The sequence below is a fragment of the Acartia tonsa genome, chromosome 11, assembly GCF_053477335.1.
Source record: "Acartia tonsa isolate MP-2025a chromosome 11, ASM5347733v1, whole genome shotgun sequence".
Lineage (NCBI taxonomy): Eukaryota > Metazoa > Arthropoda > Copepoda > Calanoida > Acartiidae > Acartia > Acartia tonsa.
Genome location: NC_137270.1, coordinates 6,658,623 through 6,671,386, shown reverse-complemented (window position 1 = coordinate 6,671,386; position 12,764 = coordinate 6,658,623).

Here is a 12,764-nt window from a genome sequence, read left to right as displayed (position 1 = left end):
AATATAAAACTAAGTCTAATATTATTTAGTATCTCAAACATACTTCTACCTTTAGCTGTTTCCATAGTCATATTTTTATTGAATTTTACAGTATAGTCAAAGTCTTAACTTTCATGATATTGTACTGTGCTAAGCAAACTAAATCACTTTAAAAACGTATTCCAGATTCGAAACATATATGATTGAAGGGGATTAGTCATGAAATTATTTAATTTCCAATTCATATTTTCTTTTAATATTCATATGGTACCAAAGGCTTAACTTTTTTCAGAATTTCAGGGGGAAAATAATTTATTGTCCATTGTCCTATCCCTGTATTCCTAGAATCTCAACACACCTTTCTAATTCTGTATAAATAAATGGATTGTAAATTACGCCACTCTTGCGCGTCGTAAGTTTTTCCAATATTGCGAATTTTTTTTTATATAAATATAAAAATGTATGTATAATGTACATGGATATCATGACAGGGAAAACTTGTCGTCAACATGGAACTCACTTAATGGTCAGTTCGTTCATCCAGAAGGAGGGGATGGGGTAAAAAGGGTGGATAGGGTTTATCATTTTTTAGCCCACTAAAACTTCGCTTTATTAGAGAACATGAAAATCTGGTGTAAGATCCGATTAATACATTAATATATAAATGTAACTGAAAACTGTGATTTCACATTTAATCAAGAAAAAAAAACTAAAGAAAAGAATGATCCTTAAACGGAAAGATACAAAATTAGTCTCAAAAGGATTAGAATTTATTCCTTTTCCCATATTTTTTGAAAAATATCTTTTTGCTTTAATTTATTTTGACTAATATGTATGGTAACCTGATTCAAAGAATCCTTCAGGGAAGTTGGGAAATAAAATAATCTACTCTCCTTTCTTCCATTATATATATATTAATAAAAGCTTTGTTGCATACACAAGACTTTGGGGTAAGGATTAATTATCCGGCCAATGTCCTATCCATGAATCCCTGAGAATTCTCTGTTTTTAGAGAGAAAGGACCTGTAGATTTATTTACTACGACGTTTCATTCGCAAGAATTGATTTCGAATATTGGTAATTTACACAGTGGCAGCGCCCATGGCTTTTAAGGTCTTTGCCTCAAAACACACATTTTTTATGAAAACCAAAAAGTAGAATAGAAAATAGCACAAGACGACGAAGCCCAATCTGTACCACTTTTACGTCATATAATGAGGGGATAAAAGCAGAAGTGGGAAATAAAACTCCTAAAAAGAGATGGACAATCCCTAATTTTAATTACGTCACAGGAATCAAAAGTGGTACAGATTGGGCTTCGTCGCACAAGACCTATTAAAATGCAGGGGCAGTCCGTCTCGTCAACAATTCTTAAATAATTCTTCAACAATTCTTGGAAAATCACTAAACCTACCCTGGTAATCGTCAGCTGATATAGCAAAAAGAAAGGTGCAACTATTTCTATAATGCACTATTGTTCATTTCAGATAGTATAAATCATAAGCTATCACCAAACCTCGTTAGCTTGAAGCTTCTGCTTCTTAAATCAAAACAAAGATTTCTTACTAAAGAATTTAGAATTAGGGAGATTTAAAAAATATTCTAAAATACTTCCTGAAATTAAAATCTTTACATTTTTTTCTTATTCAAGATATTTGTAACTGTTTACAAACAAAAAAAAATATTTTAACAAATTTTTAATCAAAAGCACTTTGATCAACACCTTGATTAACCCCTTGAGGCAGGTTAAGGCAAAAGTTTCAAAACGATTCAATAACTAAATAATATCCCACTTTATGAATCTATAAAAAATTAAATAGGACAAATCCAACCCAATACTCACAGCATCTTGGATCTTTACAAAAAAATTAAAAATTCGAACTTATGCCTAAAGCTCAAAATTAAATTCGTTGTTCATTACTTATCAAACAAGGATGACAACATCTATGGGAGCAAAGCTCTGAAACGATAGGACAAATGGACATTAACACTTGTAGAATATCAGAACTGGATAATCAGAATTTAAATGTATAAGAGACGAAGCAAAATTGTTAGTAAATTTGTTGAAAAACTGCTTATTACAGGATAATGTTTATGGACATACTCACATTTCTAGGATTTGATTATAGAGTTGCTTCGCTTAAAATATTGTACTTTGTTGTCCTAGAAATCAGTATACCAAATCAATAGGATATTTAGATCACATAAAAATTTGTTATTAAAAAGTAAAAAAAAAATCAACATAATGTTTAAAATGGACATACAGACATTCTGGTAACGATTATAGAGTTGCTACGCTTTCTAAATCGTACCTAACTACTACAGGAATCACATGCAAAGTTTTAAAACAATAGGAAAATTCTAACATGCCGCCCCTTTGATCGTTTTTTTTTGTTTTACATTAATGGTAGGGAAAGGGGGGACTCTGTGCTCTACAAGGCACTTTGGGGGAAATTACCCATATTTTAAATGATCAAAAAAGTTTGTAAGTTGAGATATTCAGAGGAGATTAGAAGTTTTTAGGTTTGATTATTGCAGTACTTACTAAATCATGATTTCAGGGAAGCTTTTTTATTTTAGATTCCTATTTCGCCACTTTCCTCCAACGTGTTTAGCCATTAGATACAAGAAGTTGCTAAGAAAGGCAAAATTAAACTACAACAAATATTGTAAAATGTATGATTGTGAAAATACATAGCTATGTAGTTCCGAATTTTATTGCTAGGTGTCGTAAAAACCTTTTTTGAATTTAAATTTGTACATGAGATAAATATTTAAACAATCTTAAATATTTTTCAAAGTATTACAGCTATTCACTCTTTAGGATTTTTAATATATTTTTTCACTATTTAACATATAATTTACGAGTAGTTTATGATTTAGATAAAATACTTAAAAGTTGTAAAAAGGAATTTTTTCTGCTCATACATCTTTAAACTGAACGGGCAGATAAACTCTGACAATCCTTTTAGCACGGCTTTTAGTAAACAAAGCAAAAAGTGCTAAATTAATGCTTTAGTTTCTTATCAAATTCTGCCAAAAGTTGCTTTATCTCATCATCAAGTTTAAACTGGAAATCTAAGACATCAACTCTAAAGCATTGTTTGCCAGAATAGCCTTCCCTTGTCCCTGTCCCTGATTAAAATGTGGAACTCAAATTGTACAGTAATTAACAAAATCCTAACAAACATAAAACAGGTAAAATTTAAATATCTAGCGGCTACGCCCCTAGAAGCCTCTAGGGACACCTAAAATTTTAAATTTGAGTTTCAAAAGAGTAAAAAAATATTTTTTTTTTTTTGGGGGGGGGGTAAAGACACCCTCCCTAAATAGTTTAAAACCTTCCCAGGACCTATAAGAAGCTTCACTGTAAAGGAGAACAATATCGGTTCAGCGGTTAGCAAGATCCTTCGGGACAGACAAAAAGCGCTTACTACTTTATATAATAGGAAAATAGGATATGCAAAAATTATTAAAATAAAGGAAAATAGATGCTTTGAAATACATGTTTGTCTATAGATATAAAAAATGTAAGAAAAGGAAGAATTCAAGTGAAAGTTTTTTTTCAATCTTGATTTGGTTTCAATGACGCAAAAACAAAAAATAGTAGAAATGGCTTAGTCGTCAAAATAAAGTTCACAAACGTTTCTTATTTAAATAATATGCAAATAATAATAATTCCACAATATCACTTCAATTGAAACAAAAAAGAGAACTTAACATATTTTATCTTTTGCATTTGTTTTAAATGTAAGCTTATCATCCAGCATAGTTGGCCTATGCATGCTCAAACAACGTAATCTGAGTCATATTGAATTTTGTATGATAATGATAGGAGGAGGATGTTGGTTTAAATAAACAATATCGATTTAGCTAATCCAAGTTCAGTTAATTACAAGGAGAAAGGAGAGATCCAAAGTTTTATAACCACATTATCTCAGAACTTTGAATATGTTTATTGAATTTTTTATGGCTAGTTTCAAACTAGCAGTGTTCAACCAATGATTTTACTCTACAGAAGAGGTAATTTCCAGGAATAAGGTATAACCAACAAGCAAAATAAATCTAAAATAATATTTGGGGGGCAAATGGAGAGGTCGTCAATTTTACGATGTGTTGCCCCCCAACGACAGCTGAAAAACACATATAGGTTTCGTGATTTTTTTCCGAATTAATTTCGTTATTGGTATGAGCTGGTTAATTTCACAAAATATTTCAATGGAAACAAAGGAAGTTTCAGCATAATTCAGGTGATTTTAAAATGAAAACTACAAATAAAACAATAGAAAAACTGTTTTATTGTTTAATGTCTAGATGAATTGTTATACAGTGTGTTTTTTTTATAAGAACTTTTTTGAAAGCAATTTTACCCTACTTATAGTTATCAGAATTTAATGATTAATGGCTTATTTTCTTCGTTTTTTAATGCAATTAATAGAACACCAACAAAATATTCAGTTTATACTTAAAACGCACAGTAAAATCTAAAATTCAAAACTTAGGTATCAACATCTAAAAATGGTTTTAGCGCATTTTTCTTATGCATAAATCTTCTACCCTTTGCAAGACAAAAATTGGGTTTTCTGTAGTCGACTTTGGGGGGGCAGTACTCCCTCCCTGGTTGAGATATGACCTTCAAACTTTGATATGTTCTAGTCCATGTCCCTAATAGTATATGAATATATTTTTAGCTCTATATCTCAACTTAAAGGGGTTTATCAGCCATTCTTGCAAAAGGTTGAATATTTGAGCATAAGAAAAATGCGCTAAAACCATTTTTAGATGTTGATACCTAAGTTATGAATTTTAGATTTTACTGTGCTTTTTAAATATAAACTGAAATATTTTTTTGTTGTTCTATTAATTGCATTAAAAAACGAAGAAAATAAGCCATTAATCATAAAAAAAAGTTCTCATAAAAAAAACACACTGTATTAACGGACTTATACATAACCTACTTAAATTACTTATAAACTATTTGTAGATAAAGATCCATATTCCATATATGTTTAATCTTATAGTCCAAATGTTATATTTATAAGCTTAAATATTGTTTGCTATCTTATACCCTAACCAACACTGCTGAATACTTTGCTATTTTTAACAAGAGACGCATGCGCTTACTATATTATGACGTATTATGTTCAATCAGTGACGTAATATGTAATATGATTACTAGATCTAGCAATTCTATCATTGACGTACTTGGTTAAACTAGTTCATAATTGGTAAATCCAATGGCGTAATAGTTGAAGTAGTCATTTCACTCAAACCTATTTCTTTACCACCAAGAAGGGGTCTCTATATATATTTACACAATATGTAAACCTAGGGCACGCGATTCATTTAAAATATATTCACGCAAAACCACTGGAAATTAACACCGACAAAAATATAGAATAATGTGTTTAGAATGTTTTTGAATAGAAAGACATATGCGATTGCGGAAGGAGAATGTCAACTGTCCCCTTGATAAATCACTGTACACGCCACTGATATATAGAATACCATATTATAACAACTTTAATTTCATCATTAAAAGGTGAAAATGCATACCTATTCATTTCAACTGATAGACTTTTTTTTAGAATCAAGAATAACAATTTTTCCATATTGTGAAAGCAAAGTTTACAAAAAAAGCCAGTCAGACACACGTACCTAACTGTAAAAAAAATAACTAAAAATGCGTAAAACAGTTGGACAATCATAAAATGCCTAAATTAAGGTTTTGCGCTAATTAATATTTGTTGGTTTATGGAAATGCATAAACCAACACAAATGAATGACCCAAAATAAACAACAATACCAGGTGCTTTTCCATAAAGTACCTATTGATCACTAAAAACCCACCCCTCCATTAAAAAAAGAAAAATAGGAAGGGTTTGGGATGGTAGGGGATAAGTTTTTTCCTATGATACCTTAACCTTGCGAGGTTACCTAATACACAATATGACAAACAAACGAAATGAAATAGTAAGTTTCCCATTAATATCAATTTATTTTAATAAAAGGTATGGGGGGAGGGAGGGGATAGGGGTTTGTGCTCAACAAAACACCATGAGGGATATTATCTAATACCCATTGAAATGGATATTTGGACAAACCTTAGGTAAACAAGTAATTACACACACACACACTACTTATACAGGGAGGGGAAATTGGGCTAGAAATTACACTCATAACCAAAGTTTTATAAAAGCTATATTTTATTTTGGATACTTTTATTAGATTTTGATTGGTTAGTTCAATTCTAGTAGTGTCCATATGTTTCAACCAATAATGTTGATATACAGGGCGGTAATTTTGTTTATCATCATTGGGGATGAACACATCAATTGATGATGTATTGTATATCCTAGAAATTAAGTGTAGCAGATCTGAAGCTATGATCAAATTGTAATAATTTTGTTATTTTATTAATATTAATATAAATTAATTAAAGATAGATAAATAAAAACTATGAAATAATGATTTTACTTGCTCTCTTATCGCTCAAAACAAACAATTGTAATATATATATATTCAGGGATACAGGGATAGGACATTGCAAGATTAATTATTCTCGTATTCATTCGAATCCGGTAAATAGGAACCGGTTCTCATCCATACGAAAAAACTATGTCTAGCATCGTATTATATCCAGATTTCTAAGAATATAAAAATGTACAATCATAAGATTAAAACCAGTTTTATTAGCCCGTGCCTTCGGCATCTCGGGACTAAAAAAACTAATTTTAATCTTATAATTGTACATTTTATATCCGCGGAAAGCCGTTTATGATACGATGCGAGAAATAACTATTCTTACTATCCAATTCTTAGTCTAAGGCTTTGCCTTTGGTATAGTGGTAAATATTGGGGGAAGAATGAGATGTAGATTGGTTTACCCGTCATTTTCCTCTCTCTCCCTGAAGATGCTTACTAAAAACTATTGAAGAGATATTCTATAATTAATTTACGTTCGTTAAAAATGGCAATAAATTAATTATTGCTTTAATGTTATATCAGATTTTCAAGTTCTCTGGTAAAGTGAAACTCACAGCGGGCTAAAATAACGATAACCACCATCAAAATTCTGCTTTAAACTAAGATCATTGGAGATTGAAAGTCAATCGATCACTAAACATTTTTAATCCATCCTATATACTTCCGTAAAATGACAATTTTTAGGAAAGTTTAATATTGTTCCAAGGAAGATTTTTTTGGCTATTGGGCGATATTTAGACAAAAAGATCTTCAACCATGTGCAAATAAGAAATTATTATTAAGTTTATTATTCCATTTATATTTTATTACAAATGAAGCAACTCTATAACTATATTTGTAAAAAAAATATTGATAAATTTGTTGACAATTAAATGCATATTCCTTGTTCAATTAAATATGTATTTAAGTCATAAATAATTGATACATATATAAATATTCTAATTTTATAACTTGATCAAAATCACCAAACTTCCCTTTTCTTATTTTTTTTATTATTTAGAGAGTTAAGGAAACTTTTAGTGATAGTATGTACGAATACAGGAACCCTTGTGGACCAATAATGTACACCTAGCGAGGTCCTACATTACAAACAGACAGACATCTTGTTACGTTTATCTAAGAATACTTTACTAATGATGCAAAAATTAGCATTTTCAAAATTGATTTCTTGGGTTCTAAAATGTCAGGAATTGAGAGATATTTCAATAAATAATAAACAATTTGACCCCGAAATAGCATAGAAAACTTTCTAGTTTATTTATTCATTTGGATAATCTCTCATTTTTATGACGTTACATGGCTGATTTTGAGACACAATAATAAGTACATTTGAACGGAAGTTAAGCTGTGTAATGTTTGCTCCAAGTGGAAATACAACAACTATATACAGGATCTAAATATATGTATGTATATGTGATGGTTGATAAAACATAGGAAACAAGGATGATAATAGTATATGTTAACTTTCAAGCGAGGCTCACAAATAAATACTATGTACTTAAAATAATAATGAATCTAAAAAATCCAGAGAGTGAGCTTAGATTAGATTATTATGAAATTTCAGAGTAACTCTATTAGTCCTTATATAAAAGTATTAGTATGTTTGTCTGTCCGTGTGTTTGTATATCTATAACTAATGAACCGATTTGGTTTACTTTTAGGTTCTTATAGGTATTTAACTATTTTGAAATATGGTGCCTTCAACCAGCTTATACCAGCAATGAAATTAATTCGAGAAACCTATACGTGTTTTTCAGCTGTCGTTGGGGGGCAACACATCGTAAAATTGACGACCTCTCCATTTGCCCCCCAAATACTATTTTAGATTTATTTTGCTTGTTGGTTTTACCTTATACCTGGCCTTCAACCTTCGCAAAAAAATCACGTATACAAAATACCCCCCCTCCACCAAACCCAGCACTTAAATAGCTTAAATTAAAAATTGCCCTCTTCAAACTTTACCATAAGGCCGATAGTTATACAGGGTGCGCCACATATCTAGGGACTTTTTCTAAACTGTAAACAAATGAACATGAAATCGTCAATTTTAAAGATTTTATTAAATTTTAAAACTGGGGAGCAAATTAGGTATATGACTATTAGATCATTGAATAAAATCGCCGCAGCATCAATCACCGCCTCTACCCGCCTCCTCAACCGCCGGCAGGCCAAGGTCAGAATGTAACTGTCCAAGCTGGCGAAGTTCTCCTTGATAGTGGCAATGAGGGAGGTCTTTATGGTATGGTTACGTCTATTGGTGCATGCTTCAAAGTAGCCCAAGGTCCAAAAGTCCATTGAATTAAGATAGGGCTGCTTGGAGGCCCCATTTCCTTAGGAATGTGAGTAACCGCAGGATCCAAATTCACCCAACTTTCAAGCTACCCTTTGACACGGAGGCTCTTATTTAGACCACAGTTGAGCTAGAACGACGTTCTATACCTTTTTGGAAATGGCAGGAAGATTCATCTAGGGTGGTCGGCGCAATTCATAGTCTAAAATGAGTTTTAAGTTCCATATGTGTCTCTGACGTCGAGAAACGAGAAATTTTTACGATTTTTGTCGTTTTTGAAATCGCTAAATCTGCCACGTTTCACTTTGCCGGAGTACTAAAGCCAAGCCATTTTAGATAAAGAGCTGTAGTCTTTTCTAGTGTATTACTTATGTATCTAACAGTATCCCCAGCAATTTGCATAACTCTAGCTCATCTACAGATGGGCTGAGGTCCGATTTAGTAGGCCCTAGTTGAGAATTCAGATTATACCACCGGCGCACTTCGAATCTGCCTTGTTGAACATAAGCGCGGCCAGCTCGGAATACGAGCCCATCTTTGCCCAAAGATTTGTTTGTGCTAAAAAGTCATTACCTAAGCTTTTTATAGTGGGGTCAAACGTCTTGATTGGTCAAGTAGTTTTGACGCTATGGCTGTTTTAAAAAAGTCCCTAGATATGTGGCGCACCCTGTATATTACTTACGAATATGCAGGGAAATAAAGTGATAAGACAATGGACGAGTAATTGATGTATATGTATACGTAATTCTAATAAACAACTTATCAAATTTAGATTAAATTATTGGCTGAAAAGTTTGGATACTGAACTTTATGAACCAACCAATCAAAATTCAATAAATTTTTAGTCAACGAGTAAGAGATAGTTATTACAAAACTTTGGATACAATCATGTACATCCCCAATGATGATACTCAAAATTGCCCCTTCAGTAGATTACAATTAGTGGTTGAAACTTTTGGACATTCAAATTAATGAACTAACCAATCAAAATTCAATGAGTCTCCAAAGTTGTTAAACCAACGAATATTAAAAGAATAACAGTCCAATGTCCCCTTCCTCACTTTATTTTAGAAAAAAAATTTATTGAGATATGGAACAAACAGTGCTATGTTGATATGACAACAGCAAAACATTTGAACAGGCCTGACTCGTGCCACTATATTACGTTATTAAGTAACATGGGCGTATTGGTTTAACAATTGACCCTTTACATTGATGGGGAAAGATATTCTAAAAATTAATTGAGATAATAACAATCAGAGAAGGAGTCAATTTTGATTGGTTTTCAAATGATTTTAATACAATAGAAAACTAAAAAATAGCTTGAAAACAAACCGGTACATATATGAAGTTGCCCTATTATTAATAACTCCAATGGTTTATTATTAACGAGATCTAAAAGACAAACAAAAAAGATCTTACTACTAAAAGCACTCTGTAATTGTTAACGTTCGTTTGTCCTAAACCCTATCCCTCGCCTAAATCTTGATAAAGCCATCAACACTTTGTTTATTTTTATAAATCACAACACAAAATTTAATATTATTTAAATTTTACAAGATACTCTCCCATTCAAAAAGTTACAAAAGACATGCATTATTTTACATAAATTATAAGGGGGAAGATTAAATTATTGTTCATTTTCCTTTGATAGCTAACAAACATTAAGAGGGTTCAAAAGTAATTTTAAAATCAATTGTCCTCTCCCACCCTATGGGTGCTCAAAAGCAAAGATCATTTGGTGTTAAGTGTGGTACTGTTCATTTTAAACATATATGGTGGTGTGCAATTACTTTCACACATGTATAACATAACTAATTTGACCAAACCGCATATTATGACAACAGCAAAAAAATGTCTTTTAATCCTATTTATTTTTTCTTCCTGCTTCTTTTGGCGGTTTCCCCGAATTCGCATTCTTTGCTTTTGTACTGATTTTTTGCAATATTACCATCCTAATTTGTAGGTTAGGTAAGGTTAAGTAAAGGTTAGAAGAGCCACGCAGGTTTAGAGCCAAAATGTTAAGAAGAATTAGCCGGGGGGAGGGGTAAAGTCAATTTAAAGATTTTATAAAATTCAACAGTAGGGCTTCTAATAAATGTATTAAGTATAGATGTATAATCCAGACAACTACTTAGTCCAAGTGTTAAAAATCTTTTTCGTCTGCTATTTGCCGTTTGTATCATCTTGACTATGGTAATATTTCCGACGCTATTGTCTGATATTCAAAAACCCAATTAAAAGTTTGCACGAGTTGGAACATACTGCTATTTGACCGCTGCCATCTCTGCCATTGTTTTACTTTAATGTGTTTATGATAACATGGGGAAGTGAATGTGCACTAGTTTAAACACATAAATGGCACACACTGACCAAACATATATGTATCAATGGGGGCATTAGAAGTTACTTTTGTTTTCTTGAGTGTGGTAAGCATTATTCAGCGATTTCCCTCATTTCAAAATTGGAGCATTTATACATTCCAACATTGCTGGATTTTTAAATCATTTTAGTGGTGAGCCAGATCTGGGTGCGCCGAATTTCAGCCAATCACAGCGCGGCATTTCATAAAATGCTGTGCTCTCATTGGTGTAAAGTTGGCTCACCCCGATCTGGCTCACCACTAAAATGATTTAAAGATCCAGCTCAGGTATCAGTTTGAAGCTGAAAAACACAGGTTGGCAATGCTTACTTTATTATGAAAAATATTGAAAATATAGTTTGAGTTGAGTGATCAAAAAGTTGGATTTACCCAATTTTTTTTTATTGATTTATATTTTTTTCAGAAGAATCCTTATAACCCTATATCTATTCTTAGGTTATATTTGAGCTAGAGTGCTATTTTTTGTTACGGAACCAAGCTTATAGATGGAATATGACAAACAATATTGCCTTTTCGGTAGATTAAACTTATTGTTAAAAAGTTAAAACAGTTTTTTTTATCAAATTAATGGCATATTTTAAAAGCTTTAGGTGTCACGAACATTACATTCCATTGTCCTCACCTATAGCAGCCGCCTAACTAAACAGTAGTCTAATCACGGCCTTCACTACGTATATATCACAAATTGACTAACTGCACAGGATATGATAGTTCCTAAACCTTTACTGATCAACACATGCTGCCCAGTGATTACTTCAACTGTGTATTGTATAGATATGTGTAGGACCTTATCGTTCTGTCTTATCTTGGTCATATTGTATATTATGTTGTTATCTTTTGGTTATTATCTCTCATTTGTCATTTGGGTTATTAAAATTGTCCTTTTGTGGGGCAAAGCTGCTCTAAAAGTGTTTGTATCAGTTGTTGCTATCACAAAGGCTAATTGCAAGGATCTTTAGGGATGACACAATATACTTTAAACTTGTATACACTTCTTATTACGATAAATATAAATACCCTTTCTGTAATAAAAATTATTGTTATTCTGCAAAGGTTTAATATATATAGTTTTGTTTAGCTTTAGGTGTTTTTTATCTTGATTTTTCAAAGTGATAATCTGAATAATTCATTATTTTGTAAAAAATGGTTTTTATTGTACATTATATATTTTTATTGTAGTTTTTGGTATTCAAGTTGATCTGTTTTAAAGAAGGTTTTTTTCCAAAGAAATTTTTATTTTATTTTGGGTTACTTTTAACAAGATTTCGTGCAGGTCAATTAGATAAAACGGGTAAATCATCTTTGAGAAGATTATCTCTTCTACTGTATAATTAAAGATAGAAAGATTTATGATAATTATATCCATGAAAATTCACTGGATTATTACTCGTTCTAAGCCAAACTGAAAAATAATAACATAAGAATCACAATATTAATACCCGCGCTTTTAGCCTTCGGCCCCTCGGAGCCAACAAAACAGGAATTCATCTTATTGATAAACTATAAACAATAAAATAAATGATATCCTATCTTTAATATAAGTTGTAAGCTTTTTGGTCTGAAACGAAAGATCTCATAAATTTCTTGTCCAACTTGATTATACTTTTCAAAAAAGCTTTATATAAA